Source organism: Chelonoidis abingdonii, chromosome 6 (genome assembly GCF_003597395.2).
Source record: "Chelonoidis abingdonii isolate Lonesome George chromosome 6, CheloAbing_2.0, whole genome shotgun sequence".
In the NCBI taxonomy this organism is placed as follows: Eukaryota; Metazoa; Chordata; order Testudines; family Testudinidae; genus Chelonoidis; species Chelonoidis abingdonii.
This window is the reverse complement of record NC_133774.1, coordinates 29,109,781-29,131,475: the sequence shown is the minus strand read 5'-3', so window position 1 is coordinate 29,131,475 and position 21,695 is coordinate 29,109,781. Positions and strand designations below refer to the sequence as shown.

Sequence of the window (21,695 nt, the reverse complement as noted above, 5' to 3'; positions counted from 1 at the left end):
GTATAACTGATAAACTTAACAGTAACAAGTCACTGGGACTAGATGGCATTCATCCAAGAGTTCTGAAAGAACTCAAATGTGAAATTGTGGAACTATTAACTATGGTTTGTAACCTGTCCTTTAAATCAGCTTTTGCACCCAGTGCACTGGAAGATAGCTAATGTAATGCAATATTTAAAAAGGGCTCTAGAGGTGACTCTGGCAATACAGACGGTAAATCTAACGTCAGTATTGGACAATAGGTGAAACAATAGTTAAAGAATAAAAATTGTCAGACATGTAGAACAACATAAATTATTGGGCAAATGTCAACATGGTTTCTGAAAGAGAAATCATGTCTTACTAATTTATTAGAGTTCTTTAAAGGGGTCAACAAACATATGGACAAGGGGATTCCAGTTGACATAAGTGTACTTATATTTCAGAAGCCTTTGACAAAGGTCTTCCCAAAGACTCTTACGTAAGTTAGTTGTCATGAGATAAGAAGGAAGGTCCTTTCATGGAACTGAGAACTGTTAAGATAGGGAACAAAGAGTAGGAATAAATTGGAAAAATCTCAGAATGGAGAGGGATAACTAGCTGTGTCCCAAGGGCAGTTCCTAGACCAATCCTACTTACAGTTTTTACATAATGATCTGGAGAAAAGGGTAGAACAGTGAGGTGGAAAAGTTTGCAGATGATATTAACTGTCAAGACAGTTAACCAAAGCAGACTGTGAAGACTTCAAAAAGAATCTCACAAACTAGTGATGGGCAACAAAATGCAAATATGAAATTTAATGTGGATAATGTAAAGTTAATGCCATTGGAAAAAATAACCCAATTATATATACAAATATGATGGGACATATTTAGTTACAAATAATCAGGAAAGAGATCCTATGAGTCATCGTGGAGTTTCTCATGAAGACATCACACAGTGTGCAGTGGCAGTCAAAAAAGCAAACAGATTTAGGAATCATTCAAAAAGTGATAGAGAAATAAATGGAGAATATCTTATTGCCCTTATATTAATCTATGGTACGCCCACATTCTTGAATGCTGTGTACAGATGTAGTCTCATCTCAAAAAAGGATATACTTGGCAATAGAAAGGTTCAGAAAAGGGCAACTAAAATGATTAGGGGTTGGAATTGCGGTCTTCCATATGGAGGAGAGATTAAAGTGGCTTATGACTTTTCAGCTTGGAAAATGAGGAGACTAAGGGGGGATATGATAGAGGTTATAAAACATAGTGTGTGGAGAAATGTGAATAGAAGAAATTATTACTGTTCCCATATATAAGAACTAGGAACCACCAATCGAATTAATGGGCAGCAGGTTAAACAATAAAAAGGAGTTCTTCTCACAAGTGCACAGATCAAACTGTGGAACTTTTCTGAGGAGGTTGGTGAAGGCTAGACAATAACAGTACGTTAAAAGAAATGTATAAATTCATGGAGGTTAGTTATTATGAGCCTATTAGCACAATGGTAAGGAATGGTGTCCCTAGCTTCTTGTTTGTCGAGGGTGGAGATGGATGGCAGGAGAGAGATCACTTGATCTTTACCTTTCGGTTACTCCCTCTGGGGCACCTGGCATTGGCCACTGTTGGTAGACAGGATACTGGGCTAGATGGACCTTTGGTCTGACCCGGTATGGCCATTCTTATTTTCTTATGTTATGCTGGTGGGTTTGTTTGCAGGGTTAGATGGAGACCATAAAATATACAGCACATGATTTTAGTCAGTTTTAACTCCCCCACCCCCCAAGAGTCCAGTAATGAAATAAAGGGCATGGCATGACTTCCTCATAAAACACACCTTGCCCCACCCCAATTTCCTAATATATATTGTAACAGGGTGGGGGGAAGGGAGAGATGACAGGATCCAATACTGAGAAACAAAAACAATATAGGTGCAAACTACAAAAGTCAGATCCTGATATAACCTGCCAACAACCCAAATTTTTGAAGATGCCTTGACCCCGGATTTTGGTTCAGCCAGTTATAAAGTACCGAAATTCATATCTGCATCTGGGTACAGATTTTTAAACACTATCTCCACAAATAAATATAAACATATACACTTGAGACCAGGCTTTGGATCGCCTCTACACAGAGTTTGGAAGTGCTTTCTAAAAATGCACTTCAAGTTTCTCTTTATGAATTATAATACCTGCAGAATTTATGAGCTATAGACCTTCCACCCATTACTTGTGAATTCCCTCTGATTCTTTATAACACCCACATCTAATCTAAAAACCTCTGAATTTCCTGCTGTGGGTTTAAATCAATCCCCTTAATGTCATTTTCTCCTCTCTGCTGTAGTACTCATCATTGCATAAAAGCCCCGCAGCTCTGGTTCCCTTCACTCCTGGTTTGCAAAGGGTTAAGTTTGGAAGCAGCGACACGTTGAGGGGGAGTAGCCAAGCCCAAGCAGCAAAATCATCACAGCACATTCCTGGGTAGTCCTCAGCTGCCAGCATCTGATTAAAACCATATCTCTCGCTGTGAGTGGCTAACTACGCTGAAGGCTGGAATACAACTGAATATTTAACCGGGCCCACGGTGTCAGCTAGTCTGTGGCTGGAGCCCGAGGAGTATGCACGGAGCTAGTCTGTAAGTAGCTCTGCGGGAGGGTAGGCTTTCTTCCTCCTCCTGCCTTTTTGTGGAGGGGGTCGGGGGCTCGTTGTAGAGGCTCCTGGGGTCTCTAGGACAGGCTGCCCCCAGTACAGGGGGGTGGAAAGACTCATTTCTTAAGGAAGCAGCCACCAGCCTGGTCTCGATTGTGAAATGACTTGTTCACTGGGGTGGCTGATTCCTGCCTCTGAGCCAGACGCCGCAGGCTTTGCGGGAGCAAGCCGCGCTCTGAGTGCCCGGGGAGCCTGCTGCGAGGGGTCTGAGCCTCCCCATGCTGGGCTCCTGCGGTCTGCAGGGGGGGGCGCCGCCACCAGCCCGCGGCGTTCCCGGGGCTAGCGGCTCAAAGGGGCCAGGAGAAGGTGACCGCTCTGAACGTGAGCCGCTGACTCCCCTATCAGCGGGAATTGGTTTCTGCCTGTTAGGCTCCTTCCTAATTGATCACGAACTCGGGGTTTATTCTGGCAACGCCCCGAAGTCAAGGCTCTGCCGAAGACGGCGCCACAACCGGCGCTAACTCCTTTAAAGCGCTGAAACGTACAATATTGGCAATGCTGGGGGAGGGGACGCCAGAGACTGAATGGGTTAAATCCCTGGAGCCAGCTGTGACTGTAATGGCCTAGGACTAGTGTGTTTTTTTTATATAAATATGGAGGGGGGGCGATAATTAATGGTAGTCAGTAGCATAGCCTTACTCCCAAAATAAGGCTCTCGCTATAATTGAGTGGAAACGTCTGCATCCTGCTTCCAGGAGCCTAAAAGGGCCCGTTGGCATTCTTGGGCTTCTGTAGCCAAGCACAATAAACAAGCATTTTCTGCAGTGAGGTGGAAGGTTACTATCTATATAATTTTAGTTTTAAAATCCTGCTGTTGGTCTAGGAATGATGAAAGAATCTGGTCACTCACTGCTGGGGGGAGAAAAGGGTGAGATCATAACCAAGCATTTTGCCCTGAGCATCTTGTTTTGGCTTTCTAATGTCTGCACTTGGGGCAAGTAGGTGACCTTATTAGTAATGATGGGTAAAGTCTACTGGTGACTGACAGATCTTGTAGCCAAAAAACTCTGCCTAGTGAAAGGGAGCTCCCCTTTTAAGGATGAAATAAACAGAAATGGGTTACAGGACAAATGTATGTCATCACTGCTCAGAATATCATGATGACACTCAGTGGGGGCCTTGCCTCAGTCTGCTATGTCCTTGTTCTGAGCAGTAGTAGGTTGGTGTCCTAAATGTATTGTTTGCCTACAGTATTTATTTAGAGGCTTGATGTAACCATTCTCTCCACTGCTCAACACATTAAACAAGCTAGGAAATGATGATAAATTGTTCTCCAGTGAGACTGGATGACTGTATAGCTGGGTGGCCTAGCAAGAGCAAAACCTGTCCCTTGCAGAGACTGGCCTCTTCCCCTTATCCCCTTTCTCAATGTTGCTGTGACTTCCACAGTTGCCTAGGTCAGGAAAAGTGATCTTAATAGAGGATAAAATGCCTGACATTAGGACACTGTAGAAGCCTAAGTAATAAACAAGAAAACTGTACAAATCCCAAAGTTCTAAGCTGAATATAGCATTCTTTCTCTTCAGCAGAGATGTACACATGGCTGAAATCCCCCTTTGAGGGGTGGGTTGGGACACCATAGAAGGGAACACTTCCCTTCATTGATTAGGAAAATTCTTAATTAAAAGGCACCTTTTATCATTCTGATGGCAAGTAGCACTTGTTCTTACTAACATTAAGAAATGCATGTTCTGAGATGTTCACACCCTCCTTTCAGTCTATAACTCAAACATTACAATTAGTCCCAGAAACTGGGATGGAGAAAATGGTTAATTCATTCACAGAAGCTAAAGATTTGATTCCAGACTCAGTTCTGGAGGAAGTCTTTTAACCATAGGGAAAAGGAATGTACTAGAAGATGCTTCAAAATAGGGCCCCTAGGGCAATGGATGATTCTCCCCTATCCTTCCCATGTACAAAATCAGTTTATAAGGTGGTACTCTATCTTGGAAAACATGAGATATAGGCTCTTGCTCTTTGTGCAAACTTCTGAAATTGCCAAATGGGTTTTGGTTTGAAGCATAAATGATTATTCCTAACTTTGGAATGGAACCAACCACTACTGTAAACAGAATCACCAGAAGGTATACAAGATGCAAATTGAGACAGGTGAGCCACAGGAATAAAGCATTAATTGGCAAAAGGTGAGTAAGACTGAGGAAAAGGTTGATGTAAATAAGAGAGCATTCCCAAGTCTCTAGGCCCCATTTACTCCTTGATCTTTACTCCTAAAGAATAGCTTGAATTTAAGATTTGCTGGAATTCAGATTCACTGAACTCATCAACATTTCAGGTGACCCTTTTTCTTTTACCATCTTCACTCTTCTTTTTTGATAACTGCTTTTAGACTTTCCTGCAGCATGACTTGCTATCACTCTCTCCACACTGTATAAGATGACAGGCAATGTCAATTAAAACAAACTGTTAATTGAGCATCAGTTGTCTGTTTGGCATGCTATGAACAGGAAGATGTGGTCCTAACCCCAGAGAACTTAATCAGTTGTGACTGCTATAAAATCATCACTTTTTACAGTGGCAATGTCTCCTAATGCTTCATGGAGGGAAGAAAGGCATGTCCAGTATCCATTATTAGTCGGCATAGAGACATAGCAGGAGCATGGCAAGTATTTATTTGTCCTCACAGCTGTCTTCAGTGTTTAGAACTCTAAGGTGGGGGAGGGAGGAGCCAGAGCTTTGTCAGTGAAGATCTACTTCATGCAGTGGAGAGAGCTGTCTAGCCATATGCCTCTAGATTGTGATAGCTGAGCACCACCTTGTGAATGTGTACACCTCTGAAGTAAGAGTCTTAATCCATTTTACAGATGAAAATATTCTGAATACAGGGATAAGCCAATATGATATGGGACATATTAAATGCAGCAGGAAGCAAACAGAAAAGACATCTGTCTCTCTTTCCCTGGGCTCTGTGGGAATCTAAATCAATACTTGGTTTCAAGGAGGGGGATTGTGGTCTCTCAGCTGGGCAGGCTGCTGAGAGATGGAACTAGAAGCTGTGGATGTCCAAGGTGAAATGGAGTAGTCTGTAACCATGCTATAATCTTGGAGTACTGTTGCCAGGCCCACGGTTTCCTATCTTTTTGATGAACTGCATGCTTCTAGGACACTTGGGTGGTCTCTTGGGCTGACCCAGCACTCTGGGATGCATGTGGTCTGCATTCAGCAGGGCCAGCAATTTGGATGACATACTGTCCATTATGAAAGCATTCAAAGCAGCAGACTCATTTATTGGTCACCAGAATACTTCAGGGATATGGTCTCACAGTCAAAGTAAGCTCCCTCAGGCTAGGGGAGGGATGAGGGCAGTATTTTGCCTTACTAGTGCCTATCTATCAGTAAAGATCCAGATCTACTGCCCAATTTAACTAACCACAGCATTCAGTGATAGCTAGATTCATGTCCTAAGTATCCTTCAGATAAGGGACCCTGAAAACTTAAATAGAAGAAACTGTGGCTTTCTAGTAGGAAGAATCTTAAGATTAGAGGTTAGACAATGTTTAGCTTACTCCCACTGGGAATAATACATGAACAGAGCTGGCAATCCTAGAATGTCTTTTAGAACAGGTGTAATAGAAAGTAGTCATGGCTAACTGACATACCAATCAACTTGATATCCTCAACTCAGGTCTCTTGCAGAAGTGGATGCTGAGGCTAGCCAGGTTACTGCAGAGGCCATCTTGTCACACTTGTTTTTTGATAGTGTACAAATGCTGATGTAAAGGGCTAAAATTCCCTTAGCAGACTTGGGGTTGGGGAGGTGCCTCTTACAGAGTACATAAGAGGAACGCTACCTGGAGGCGAGTAGGGGAGGGTGGTGACTAAGGATTGCCTGCTATAAATGAGGTGACTGCCAGAACATCATGGTTTTGGGACTCAAAACACACACTGCATTAGCAATATTAGATTTCAGGATATCTACAACAGGCCTTGCCTATACACAAGCTGTATCAGAGTAACTAAACTGGCAATACTTTCTTGTGTAGGTAAGGTCGTTAGCCTGGTTCAACACTTAACTTTCTACACACTAATCCAGGTTTGCCCCTGGGAGTAGAGAACCCCTCAGAATGACATTGTTGACAAGACGTGTATGACCTGATAAGTGAAGGACACCCATCCCCACCCCAACACTGCAAAATGCTCTAGGGTTAAACACTTGATAAAACTCTGCACAGGCCTTCACTCCCTCCTAATTGTCTCCTAAAGTAACCAACAAAAAGAGGACATGTATTTTAATCATAACTGGTCCTGTTGGATTGTAAGGGTTAAGGACAGCACGCTGGCCTTGACTGAATTTCCTCCCTTTCTACCAGTTCATATTACATCCTTGTAGGATGAGACTGATTCACAGGATGGAGTAGTTTTTCTTAAAAGAATAACAAGGTTCAGTGACATACACAATTCAGAAGGCTCTAAAAGACCCTGACTAGACACTTGTACTACTCTCTTGCAGGGCAGAGAACAAGATACTAGCTGGCAATTTTTTACCTTGATACATGAGGACTAAAGTGCCACGTAACTGCAAACATTCTGCTTCATAGAATCCTAACATCTCCACCTACCATGGAATTGTAACATGATATCAAATATAAGACAAGATGAATAAGAGCACTGAAGGGACTACAGTGAGACCAGTAATTCTCTATAAATCTCAGATCTGGTAGTACAGTGATCAACTCCAATAGAGACCAGGATAGTACACAAAGCCAAATAACCTCCTATCTTAAAAGGCAAAAACTGGAGCAGAAGAGAAGGTATTCAAACTGCAAACACTCATTTAGACTGATGTTGATTTGTAAGATGGAGCTTCTGAGCAGGGTTCAAAGCTGGTGCTTATCCTCCCGTGTAGGAGGTGAGCCCATCTCCAGGCACTTGTGAGGTGGCTAAAAAGCTCATTTTTTCAGAGCTGAAGCCTGAGTCAGCTTACCTGGGTCAGCCATGTATTTTATTCCTGTGTAGACATGACTGTATTGAAGTGGACTTGATATGCAATTTGCATTTCCAGATTGACTGTTCTTAGCTATTATGACTTCATGAAGTACTGTTTTTCTTCTCCATAGAAACTCTTCTGTAGGCCAAATTCTAAGCACTTGCATGAATAATCCATTCCATGCTGAGATCCTGAGCATAATGCAAATTCTCAAATCAAATCCTAGCCCAGCAGATTGTAACTATTAACTTAGATCACACTACTCTTAAACACCACAAGGGTGATGGAAGAAAATAGGATTTACTGCAACTTTGTCATGGACAGTTGGAGTATCTGCATAGTACACCATGGTAGGCTATGCAGAAGATATGCAATAGTCTTTTCTCTGTTCTAATGAGTCATATGCCTGAACTGCAGAGGAATATCTCAATAGTGGCAGACTTCAGTTGCGTGTTGTGAGAGCACTAACTGCTTCAATGTAGGGGAAGTCCCAACTTTATTGGGACAGTGGGGGAACCCTGGGATGGCAGAGTTCTTACAGGAAACATCTTCTTACCCCTTAGATAGAATTTACTCTAGGATATGCTTCTTGAGCTCCAGGTGGATGTAAAATGGCAAAGCTATTCCCTTGCTAAAATTGTTTACATGCATTATAATGCACTTAGTCTGAGTTAAAATTGACTTAATAACTAAGTAACACTAAAGTAGTGAGAATCCACAACAAATAGCAAAATAGAACTAAAGGACTGACAGTCAAGGGTTAAAGCAACAAACATCTATACACTTCAGAAACTACATCTTATGAGACTGTTTAGGACCATTGAAGCCACATATTAAAAGCAGCTTATAGGATTGTAAGAGATCCATACCAAGGAGAAACTCTAGCTTCCAACTTCTGGATCTTGACAAACTCTTGTCTAAAGTTGCTTAGTACAAACTGAAAATATTTACCTTGGCACCTCTGTATTTAAATGACCCAGAACTACAATAGCCACAAGACCATTTTGCCTTTTACTCAATTAGCTTCAGATGGGTTAAGGGCATTGTGCAGATAAGCCTGGGGCAGAATCTGGCAAATTGCTTCCAGTTATTCATATTTGAATAATTCATTGGTATGACTTGAAGTAAAATCCTGGGTGCTGCTAAGAACAAAGTAAACTGCCCGTAAGCAGAATGCTGATCCAACTTATAGATGCTATATCTTCTAGAGCCTGGTGACCAGCTCTGTTAGGAACTAGTACAAAGACTTGGGTGCTTATATTCATGGAGTTATAAACCAATATTAGAAGCTGGCCAAAACTGTTCCCATAGGAAGCTGGCTATTGAATCTCTTCCAACCAATTCTCCTAAATATGTACAAATTCCTTAGAATGTCTCATGTTTGAGAACAGATTTGTAATATGTCAGTCCTTTAAACTGCTGAACAGCAAGTTCATTTGGAGAACTGTTAGATGAGTGGGCAACAGATGCCTGGCTCTAGTTTTAAAAACAACTTGAAAAATGCTGACTAAGCCATGTTCTTGTACTTCCTGGATTCTTAAAATCAAATTCTAAGTAAAGATCAGAGAACTCGTGGGATGATAATCATGAACGGACTGTCCTGATCCGTTGATGGAGCAACAGCTAGTAAACTAGGCTGATATGGAAAGGTATTTGGATGGTGGGTCACTGGAATGACTTGCCTGTACTAAGACCTTGAAGTACATTGGTCTGTCACAAATTAACCCCTGTGGCCACCATGATTTGGTCACTGGCTTCACAGCCCTTTCTTTGAAGTTTAGCAACCAAAAACTTCAGTAATATAAGACTTTGAAGGCAGATGTCCAGGGAACAGGCTCTCCATCACTACCTCTTCATAGCAATTCAGTTCTGCTGACACAAGAAGCCGTATTTGAGTCCAGCACAGTGGCAGGCACTACCCATACCTTCTAAAACACATCCCACAGTAAATAAACCATGGGAATTATAGCTGTTGGCAAAGAATAGCCTACAGAGACAGGCCTGTATCCTTATGACAAGGGTCACACCTTTGTGAGATGGGCATAAACCCTGAACAGGACTGACAGTAGCTCATTTAAATGACAGGGAGACAAAACTTTTACTAGAGAAGTACTATTGTCTCAAGTTACAGATAATTCAAGTGAACTGAATAAACTGCAGTATGTATCTTATGAAGTTTTTTAAACTTTGTATTTGTGGATAATCTAAGCACTATACCCAGATATAGAACACAGGTTGAGAAGTGTCTTTACAACTTAAACATTAACTCTAATAAAAATGCTTTAAAAGCCAAGGTGCCCATTGGTCACCATCAAGACTCAGTTTCCATCTGGATTTTGGTTGCTTGAGTCTTTCTATAGATTCCACTAGAACCAGATGTGAAACAGTTCACCAAATTACAGCTGGTAGAAATGACAAAGCTCTAGGTCAGTCTCATGCAAACTGCCTCTCCATTCCTAGGTGTAGGCAAGAGACAAGCATGTATTGCCAAAAATGCAGTGTGGTGTAGAGTATTCCCCTTAGTAAAGGGAAATGCTACAGGAGCAGGCTTCTTCTAAAGCCTGCTGTATCTGCACTCTCACCCCATAATGTCATTGGGACGTTAAATTAAGAAATGTGAATTCATTTAAATTGCTCTGAAATGAGAGCCAGAAAGATAAATTGGTAATCTCTCAATTTATCAGTTCAAACCCCTGAAGTGATCTGTAGTGAGGCCCCTGAGGAGGCTAGCCCAACTAGGGTGTCAGATTAGGCTCTACCCCTATGTCAGACTGCTTGCTGGCTGACTGTAGTACCACTTTCTGATCTTAAGGGGGAAGTTCAATTCTTACTCAGCAGGTCACGTCACAATCTAAGCTGTTGCACTACAGTAGATTCATTCAATTTAAAGTGTAAACTTGATGCCTTTGTCCACTCAAAGCATACAGTGCTCTAGCATTTTGGGTGCTTTAATAATGAAGCAAAACTTTCAATATAGCACTTCAACTTTCCAGATGTGCACAAAAGACACTGTTCAAAAGACAGATGTCTGACTAGTGCATTCATTTTTTCTAATTCACTAATGCTTGCAGAGTGCCTTTCAAGGTCATTCAGTGCATTGCCAATGCAACAGTAATTAAACAGAAATGTGCAACATTAGCATCCAGTCCAGAGATTTATGTGCATAATTGTTGTTGTTCAAGCCACATAGGGACATACATGAATGTGCATTGTATAGAGTATCTGCCCCAAGTATTAATGTCCTGATAGCATCAATGATTTCAGAATCTCTCATGAGAGCAGCATGTTTCTATCTACCCTGTTTCATCTAATTCCACAACTTTTTATTTAGTAAATTAACCCACTTGTAGGTAGTGCTCCTGTATTTAAAAAAAATCTGAAGAGCTGCCAGGCAAACTGCAGCTTCTCTTAAAAATAGATTTCTTCACATGTGCCACTGGAAACTGACACTATCATCCAATAGCTGTGTAATAAACTAAAGATGTCCTTTTGGCAAAGATTTAATGGTATCTTTATGCAGCTGCTGTCAATAGTGTTCCTGACTATTGCGTTGTAGTGCCTGTCTGCTCCAGACTTGCTTATTAAGAGCTGAAGCAAAGTACAAAAATAAAAGCTTTCTAAACTACTAGGAATTCAAATGACTAACAGTTTGGGAGAAAACACTACCTTCCAAAACTATGTTCCTAGTACTTAAATTATTGCAGCAGTTCTGGCAACTTCCCTTATTCCCAACAGGATATGTTGGATTTGGCAATAAAGCCTTGCTTTCCTGTCCTCTCATCCTCCTGGGTTCCAATTCAAGGTTAATATTTACATGCAATAACTCTTTCAGCTATATCAGGCACTTGCAGTACCAAGGGACAATGAAGAAGCACATGCTGTGAAAAGGACAAAGTACTAGGCAGTCTAGCAGAGATGTTTACTTTTTTGTCAGTTTTTCCTCTGGCCTCTCAATATCTTCCCCCAATTTTTTCTCTCTCCACACAATTTAACTCACATGGTCCTTGATGCAGGGCCAGAAATGTAACTATTTCCATTTTGATAAATGGCAGGCAAATTCTCTGCTTAACATAGTTGTCTCTCATTACCTCAGTTTCCAAATAGCAGCACATGCTATGAAGAGGGATGCTGTTATGTCCATAATTACTGTTTTTGAAAATCTAACTGCACAACTACTTGAAACAATGCCATCCTAAATTAACAGTATTGTAGCTTATTGGCCACAATCCTAAAATACAAAGACTGTTAAAGCTGTTATACAGAGCCTAGAAACTTCTGAGGAAACCATTTGAAATGGTTCTTAACCACCTGTGTTTCTTATTCAATGATTTCTTGGAATATCTTAGCCTTTCAAGAGTCAGCCTGCCTTGCTACAGGTCTAACTTCTATGAAGTGCATGGTAAAACTAATCTAACTATCAGGTGGATGAGCTCCACAAATGCTTGAGTTAAGAAACATACTAGTTCGGGCATGGGGTTGTACTTAATAGTCTGAAATACCTAGATTTCCTTGAACCACTCTGAAATCTCAGCAGGATTTCCTGCCTTGAGGTAGTTGGCTGCATGGGACATGTCTTGCTATGAGGTTTCTTATCAACAAACATGCCTGCTATGTGAGGTTCAGTGCTATTGTTCTCCCTCCTCCCATGCCATATGTGCATGCTGAATGCTCTCACCCTTTATGCATGGTCCAGCACTAAATACATTTCACCCCCCCAAGGATCCTGACAGAGGAGTGCTAGGCAAGTTCTGAAATAGAATCAGTAGTGGTATTAACTGAGACTGATCTCAGGCCTGGTCCACACTGTGGGGGATCAATCTAAGACACAACTTCAGCTACACTATTCTCATAGCTGAAGTTGTGTATCTTAGATCGACTTAGAATCACATCATCGCAACATGGGATCAACAGCCACTGCTCCTGCATCAACTTTGCTTCTGCCTTTCCCTGAGCTGGAGTTCAGCAGTCAATGGGAGAGCAATTGGGGATTGGTTTTTATCATGTAATTTAGATGCAATAATCGATTGCTGATCCAGCGGGTAGTGTAGACATACCCTCAGTATTGCACCAGAAGTAAAAGCATCAAGATAGGAATCTCTAAAGAACCTCACTTTCGGCTTTCTAGAGATTCTTAAAACTACTAATAGTGGGTATGGTTCTTAATGCAATAGTCTGTCCTCTAGACTACACCTTATGAGTCTGGATGTTCCACCTAGTGGAACAACTTCTGACCATAGCTGCTTAGGGCCAAATTTCTCAAATGTCTGAGGGCTAGCATATTCCAACTTTTTTCTAACTCTCCAATAACTCAGTTGAAGTTATTACTTGCTGCTTCCTCTTTCAATTAGTATTTTTAAGCTTTTAATTGAAAAGCATGAGAAACTAGCACAATGAATAATAAACACATTCCCTGAAATAATCCTTTAAATTCAAGAAGCATAAAATTAAAGGACTAAAAGTCATATTTGAAAGACTTTAGATTCCGATAGCTAAAGGAATGGGGGCAGAAGAGGAAATGGGCCACATTTTGTATACTCTTTCAGTGCTATTGTAGACAAAGCTTCATAAAGGGCTGGCAACTAATATACAGTCAGTGCCATGTGTTTTATATACATATGCTGAAGGTGCAAATTTTGAGTTCCTTCCCAGAATCAATCATACTCCTGGATTAGATGAAGTACAGTATATGAAGTTGCCATGTCTGGTTGTGTGCACTGCCCTGTTTAGAGTGGTGATAAAGTAAGAGCAGATCTGGTGCTCTGGTCTTGGCGTTCAAAGTGTTAGCTGCTGTGTAGTCTTGTTTCCATGATGACTAAAAAAAAAAAATATTCCAGATCTTCTACTTGCTTTGTGGAAGACTCTAGCATCAACAGTAGAATAAAATACTGCATGCACCTAACACAAAGCCACCTGATTTTTTTGTGCAGCTTTCAAAGCAAGGTGGACTTCATGTTGTACATATAGTAGTGGTCTTGACAGGCAGGCAATCAACAGCCAGTTAAATGAGATTAATTGTGCATCACTTCATCCCCTGAGTCTTAAGCAGTTGCTGCTTCCAAAGACATGAGGGTATGGCTACACTGGCACTTTACAGCGCTGTGACTTTCACGCTCAGGGGTGTGAAAAAACACCCCCCCCCCCCCAAGCGCTGCAAGATACAGCACTGTAAAGCCTCAATGTAATCAGTGTTGCAGTGCTGGGAGTCCAGCTCCCAGCGCTGCAAGCTACGCCTGTAGAGGATGTGGTTTACATGCAGCGCTGGGCGAGCTCTCTCCCAGTGCTGGGGCTGCGACCACACTCATACTTCACAGCACAGCAGCGCTTTGAAATTTCAAGTGTAGCCATACCCTGATGGTCTTTACCTGAAAGCTTCAGACCCATCTGAAAAGTTATTTGCTCTGTATGTAACCAGTTGGTGGCTAAGTCGTTGCTCTTGGTTTGAAGGGCCTTTCATGCCCTAACTGCTGACTTATCCAGAAATGTCACTAGTGGATGCCATTAGTTCAATGATGTCAAGGCATCTCCGTATCCTGTTGCAAAGAGCTTTTGGATAAGTACTCGCCTGTAAATATTGCTTTTGTGGCACTGCATAACAGTGTAGCAACTAAAGACTCACTTTGTTATATACAAAGTGGTTACCAGTGCAAACTAAATAGCAGTTGCTATTTGACTTTCTAACTTGGTAATATGTTGACTACTTCTACTTAGTCTCAGTCTGCCTAGGTTCTTACTGGTCTCTGACTTGGCTTTAAACTGGAGTAGGAATTTCAAGAGAACTAGGTTGAATGGGTCCTGCACAACAGTAGTAAAACAGTGCAGCTCACCTGCTGATCTTAATAATCAACATTGTTCTCCCTGGGCTAGAGAATACCCTGAGAACACTAGAACCACTAGCTGGCCCAACTGATTACACCTGGCTGGATTACCCAATAAGCCTTCAGCTTTTGTTAAGAGTGCAGGGGCTACTTGGGAACATCAGACCCTTCCTTCAAGAGGAATGTGAAGAGGGGAAAGGTAGGTAGAAGGACTTTGTCTTGAAGATGTGCACCACACTACATCTCCTTCCTATTTCTGGCTAGGCATGTATAGCTTCTGAACTAGCTCATCCTGAAAATGGCAAGCACCCTTGGCTCAGTTAAGGCACACTTTACTTGGGTAGTTATATCTTAACCTGAACTAGATCCTAGAAACCCTAAGTTAAAATAAGGGTGACCACCTGTCACAAATTGGGCAAGAGTCCCAAAATGAAGAGTTCAAGTCCTGAGTGCTTCAGCCCAGGACAGAATCTGCTTGGCACCTGCCTGAAGCTCAGGTGGGGCCAGCCTCTTCCGAATGGGGAGGGAGAGACTGGGGTCAGCCCTTGGCCAGTTGCACTCCCCTGGCCAAGCTGGAGCTGGGTCATGGTAACTGGGGCTCCCTGGAAGGTATGCCTTGGGGGAGGGGGAATATGGTGGGATTACTTTCTGGCACCCTGCCCTGGGCAGGTGGAGGGTCCAGGGCTCCCCACAGCAGCCTGGGGTTCCCTGAGCAGCTCCTACCATGGCCCAGCTCTTGTTTGTGGCCTCTGGTGTGGGGGCGGGGGAGGGGATCCAGCATGTATCCCACTTCTGAGAAGGTGGTCACCTACTTAAAATACCCTTTACGGCTGGAATGCTGGAAACATCAAAAAAAGGTGGGGGGAGAGGGAGGGATAGCTCAGTGATTTGAGCATTGGCCTGCTAAATCCAGGGTTGTGAGTTCAGTCCTTGAGGGGGCCATTGGGGATTAGTCCTGCTTTGAGCAGGGGCTTGGACTAGATCTCTGAGGTCCCTTCCAACCCTAATGCAATGAACAAATCATAGATTATCTCTAAAGTGGCTAGGTGACGCAATAGTCTGGGAGTACATGCACAGCACAGTCTTCTCAGACCATTAAGCATAACAGTTCAGTGAAATTCTTTAAACTAAATACAGTGCTCTTTTGAGCTACTCTTGAGGCTCCTCTTAAAGAGTAAAGCCCAACTCACTAAAACATTAACTTTGCAATAGTGTAACCTTTGCACATTCCTGAACATTTGGCTCAGCAGGAAAAATGACTGACTGGGTCTCCTAGCTAGCTGAGTGAGAGTGTTTGGAAGTCATTTACCATGCCATGGCAAACTGTTTAACTGTGCATCAAATGTGTTGATTTTTGTAAATATCTGAAGGACCACATTCTGGAGTAAAATACTGGCACACCACAGTTCTGTTCCAAACATCTGTTTCAGGACAGGGATATAACAAGCCAACACAAGTTTGAAATAGCCCTGTGGCTCGAAGTGCAACATGCAAACCTGGCTCACTCCCAGATTCATAAGTCTTCAGTGCAAGCTTTGTACAGTGTGCATTTGCTATTGGCTTTGGACAAACAATCTGGTTAGAAACCGGACACCCCCTCTGTAGGCAAAAACAGACTTCCACAGTGAAAATGGGTCCAGTCTTTCCCATCCAAGCCTTAGGAATACTCTAAAGAAACTCCTTGAAACCTAAACTGGTGCATAAGCTTCCAAAAGGGGTGGGGAAATGTACACTTCTATCAGTGGGGGAGCATGTACCTGCAATGGCAAGAAAAGGCCTGAGTAAGAGAAGGCAGCTTCAATCCTTGGGTATATCAACTGTAGGAACAAATCTCCAGAAAGTAATCACTTGTCTTTGGTGGACCATTTTTCAGTGGGGCCTCACTCTGGCATATCTTGGCTTTCTAAGGAGAGCAGTTGTCCATTTTTTTCTCATCAAAATAGTACTTCCTCTCCTTTGGTTGCTGCCTCCCTGACTCAGCCTACTTATATTAACTGTTCTCAATAAGCCCAATTTAAAATTAAGAACTGGTTAACTGACCTCTCAAAGCAGTTGTCATAGGGAATCCCAGTCAGATGGGTGTCTGTCTAGTGGGGATCCACAGGGATCACTACTGGGTTTAATCAATCTTTAGATCAATGATCTAGAAGTAAATATAAAATTTGCAGAAAACAAAGGTGGTGAGAATGCCCTGGCATTCTGTACCAATCTAGAACACCTGGTAACATGATTTTACCATGAAAGCCATACATTTGTTTGTATTAAAATGCAAAGTCCATACATCAAGGAATGGTCCCCCATACCTACTGGATGGGGACTTTCAGAACCTTTCCATAAGCATGGGGAAGGGAGGGTAATAAAAGGACAAGCAACCTGGGGACTAGGGGGAGCCAGGGGTAACATGATCTTGGATGTATGAACAGGTGAGCATTAACTAGACTGTGGCAGTGATTCAGTACTGTAGTACCTTCCTACTTTCTAAGGACTAGAAAAAAGGTGCAAAAGAGCTCCAAATGACTGAGCGCTTGTTGAGTTTGACACTAGATCTAGAGTTAAGATAAGGGGCTTATGCAGATCTAGTACAATGGGCATGCACTCAAATTCATGATACTTCTTGCTACCTTAGGAAAACCAGTGTAGTCAACTGGGACTTTGTCATCTTGGTGTTTATCTGGGGGAGGAGGGGGGAGAGACAATAGGGTTCAAATGCAGCAGTGAAGTCATAGAACAAGTAGAATTTTACTTCTAGACAGCTTCATCTGATGGCTCAACCAAGAATGAGGTTAAAGGGAGATGTAACTTAGCTGGAAGTGCTTCATAACATTGACAAAATAATGGACTGATAAAGACCCTACAAAACTTATCAACCTGATGTACCAACAGTAATAGACAGAGGTCTGGAAGTAGTTACATTAAAGGCTGACTAGAATGAGTTCTTTGAAAGATGGCGGATATAAAGTAGAATAATTAAAGACCAATGAATTTAGAGTAAGGTGTTAAATGAGGGTATAAGGTTGTAATTTTTCCAGTTGTAGCCATTGGTGGGACTCTACAGAAAATAAGTTGCCAAAGAAAAAGGAAGCACAAAGTCAGGTTGATCTAGAGGCAGACCTGTGATTAGATGGTGGGACAACATTCAGGAAAATTATCATGCTGTGCTAATGGAGGAATGGTGACACTACTTCTTGCCAAGCCTGCAAAGATGCTGTGGGCTGAAAGACCATTAAAACACCACTGATTGTTGTGGTGACACACAGTCATAATGAATCCTCTTTTAAGGAATATAAAGAGCTGAAACCTTAGATTAGAAAAACTTTAATTTTCTTTAAGTTTCACATACTGAACATGTGAATCAAGAATTCCAGAAATCTTTGCAAGAGACAAGTACTTTACCATAGGCCTAGCTGATCTACTGGCTTTGACTATAAAATACAGCTGCTAGTGCTCAAAGTTTAGGGAGGTTATAAACCAGCTTTTTGCTCTAGTCTGTAAACTTAATGCAACTTGTGAATCTGGGCTAGTCAAAATTAGTGAAGAGATTGTGTAGCTAAAACACAATAGCTATTTTTATGTTGCTTAGATCATAATAAGCTTATTACATATCCATGCATACAAAGTTACACTAGAGGCATCTGCTTTAAATTGAACAGAAGAATAAATCTCTAAATGGGGTGAGATTAAATCTTGGTGACCAATATGCATTAAGTGTTGTAATTGATCCTAGACTTCATCTGGAATCAACTTTTTGGTATAGACTCTACTCGAGGTTCCCCCTGGATCAGATTGGCAGAGACTCTAGTTTATTCACTTTCCTCTACAGCATGAGGCACAGTTGACTTGTGGGTTTAAACCGGGTGGTAGCTTTTCTGTAACTTTAAGTCTTTAAATTCTGATTTGAGAACTTCAGTAACACAGCCAGAGGTTGTGTATTACAGGAGTGGGGGTGTGAGGTTTTGTGGCCTGCAATGTGGAGGAGGTCAGGTTAGATGATCATGATGGGTCTCTTTTGGCCTTAAAGTCTTTGTAACAATTAAACTGTGAGCTCACCTATATGGCCACAAGTTTAAAAGTTTTATATAGTGGCAGGTACTGTCTCCAGAGTCTAGCTTCCCACCAGGAAATAGTCTAGCTAAGGAAAATCTCTCTCTTGCAAACTAAAAGCCCAACAGTGTTAATTCCAAGAATTGTTTTCCAAGGGTAACATCCAGCATAAATGTTCAAAACTCCTGAGCAGTCCAAAATCTTGCTCACTACCTGCATAAAAGCCTTGCCTGGTCATGACTAGACACAGGTATTAATACTAGAATTAGGACTTGTGATCTTTTTCAATGGCTTGATCATTTTGGAACATGTTCTAGGCTACTTATGGGAAGCCAAGTGAACAACATTCTGGGTCCTCACATTTAACTGTGGTTGAAGTACACAAATTTGTGCAGAAAGTTCAACAGCCAACTCTTAAGTACAAGACTAATAAGCAGCAGAACTTCATGTTGGTTTTGGAGGCATCAGTCAAACCTCCAAACCAGAATTTTTTTGTACTGTAACAAACTAAATTGTCCAGACTCAAAACTGGATACCTCTTGTGGGAAAAGGGCAACTGTTGGCAAATTCCAGAAGTGATCTTGGGAGCAGACTACGTAAGACTTACGCCTGCCTTGGTCAGCTTTCTGATAGTGCAGAATGGGACACTTTTTTTTAGCAGCTATCACTGACTGTCTTGCCTCAGTGAAGGCAGATGAGCTTTTAGAGTTTCCAGCTTAACTTCTTGATTTCCAGTGACTGGTTTGACTGTTCTTATGCTAGAGATTGGCTGCCCTTCTTAGGGAACTGACTTAATCAGGTGGAGGTTGGTGGCCTGAACACTGACTAGAGTGAGGAAGGAACAGCAGCTTTCATGGAAATTCTCTTCCAAACTGGTCTCCAGATAACTTTGCTCCAATCTTTCAATAGCTTTAGTTTTAGGTGCAATACTGCATCAAACACCGCAGCTTCCATTTGACTAGATAACTAGAAAAAATGTACATCTTTCCTAGAAGATGTAGCAATATTACCCAGCAGAACAGCTGTATCTGAGGGCAGTAATATAAAATCTTGAACATGTACACTTCCCAAGACTGCCAGTATTTAGAGGAGACACCCTTATTGACTCAAGGCAGCCTACACCAAAGAGCCACTTAATGGGTTCACTTCTTGCATTTCAAATGACAAGAAATTTGATTGTGAAATTCCTGAAATAGAAACTGAAGAGCTACATGTTCATCCCATCCCATCCCATCTGCACTGAAAGTCCAATATCACAGCTATCCTATTACTCATAAGACTTAGTTACTAGTTTAATTTTTATTAAATCAGTTACTAGTTATCTTGTGATAGGGAAGGCATTGGAGTTCGTGTAGCTCCTCTTCAGTGCTATAGGGAAAACCAAACTAAAAGTTAATGACTAAGACAGAACCCTTCAAACTTTTTTCGTAAAGAAACCTTATGCTAATAGATATTGGCTTGTAACTGTAACATTTGTCATCTGATGTAATCGGTGATAATGTAGCTTACTTTTAAGTCTGTTTTGTTTTTCCCCTGGAAGCCAATTTCTGTTTCCTGCCTGCTTCATCTTTCTTCAGATGGTTGACTTCTTTTTTTAATTCTTTAAATACTGTGGATGTCTTGCATATCTTGAAATCCAGTTTTGCCAGGTAAAGTTGCATTTATCTGAGACTTTGCCTGTGCTAGATTTGGAAATACTAGATCAGGAGAGTACCTTTTTTTGTCAAGGCCCAAATTTCTTGAGCAAAATACAGTCAAGATCCAGACTCCAGAGAAAATTAAAATAACAATGATTAAGATTTTTTGTCTGTTCATAAGCATCTAGAGGTCCAGATTTGGCCTGCAGTTCACCTATTGACTACCTCTGAACTTAGATGATAAAATACATGTTTAGTAAACAGTTACTGTGTCTTTTTTTAACTAAATTAGGGAACCACTTAGAACCTGATCAGGACTGCAGAGTTTGAAGATCATCTACTTCATGGTTTCATCAAATGAGACAGTCATAGGTGATAGAACTGGGCGTGCTGCCACATCCCCTGGCTTGAAGTGTTTCCATCATATTCAGGTTTTACAATTTGGGTCAATGACTCTCAGCACCTCCACTATCAATTTTTTCCAGCACCCTTGGAGACCTTTTGAAGGGGCTGCTACTGTAAAACATACTAGTTTTACTCAAACTCAACCCAAGTACCAGGGATTTATGCTTTAAGACAACTAAATATGGAAACATAATTTCTGAATACTCTTCACCTTCTAATGGTGCACAAACCATTTGCCTAGATAACTTTGTCACTAAACACATGGGGTTTAGTAGACTATACTGTAGCATTTCCTTTCAGCTTGCTCATATTTGTAAAACAGAACTACTCTTAATTAAATGGACAAAATGAAACTTGTAGAACTGCCTGCTGCACAGGACCCTTCTAATGAACTTTTGCTTTGTAGGTGGGCAAAAAGCCATTCAAGGACAAGGTCTCCTCAGAAGGTCCCTAAATGAAGGGTACATACCCTTCACACTGGCAAAATGATGCCTCTGCCCATTACACCACATTCTTGGCCCAACCAGCACAGGACCACAAATTATGGGCCTGCTTGTATAACCCACTTGAGAACTATACTTATCTGGTATTAGTGAACAGCCGTCACATGGCACAAGAGGCTCTGAAATGGAGAGCATATGGAACATTTCAGCACAGAATCAGTCCCTACATGTTATACCCAAAGTCTTGACAGATCTGACTGTCTAGAGTCTATTGCATTATAAGTTGTCAAGATAGGAGTTCTTATCATACAGAAGGACAAATCTATGCAGAAAAATGATATTTAGAGCATTAGTCTTGGGGCAGAGGAGAAGAGAAGCAGTGGGTAAGCTTAAATCTCAGCAAGGGGAGAATACAACCTACTTTAGGGTACAACTTTTTTCCCAAAACTGCAAGTGCTGTACTCCACCTATGTGGAATCTGAAGCACTTACAGTAGTTTTCCTCTACCCCCTACCTATTGTGCAATTGCAAAATGCTCACTTATTTAGCAATAGTTAGTCCTTCTGTTTATAAGAAGCTATGTGAAATTGATCAAAATGGCAGTTTATCTGCTATACAGAAGTTGGTTTCTTGTCTGGCTAAAGCAAAAACATCTCAAGGAAGCAATTGTATGAAACTGACATCTTGACCTCCTTGGCACACCAAATAAATAATGGCTAGATCTTAATCATGTCTTGT

General features: G+C 41.6%; 1 protein-coding gene across 2 annotated transcripts in view; it reads left to right on the top strand.

The window, feature by feature from the left end:
- Nucleotides 1–2,433: 2,433 nt before the first annotated feature.
- DAB2 (DAB adaptor protein 2) overlaps nucleotides 2,434–21,695 on the top strand; it is a 41,906-nt gene continuing 22,644 nt past the window's right edge. Inside the window, exon 1 of one of the 2 annotated variants that reach the window (XM_032773054.2) lies at nucleotides 2,434–2,597. The gene's annotated coding sequence lies outside the window, so the exon portion shown is untranslated. The remainder of the gene's footprint in view (nucleotides 2,598–21,695) is intronic. The other variant, XM_032773053.2, reaches the window with a different exon arrangement.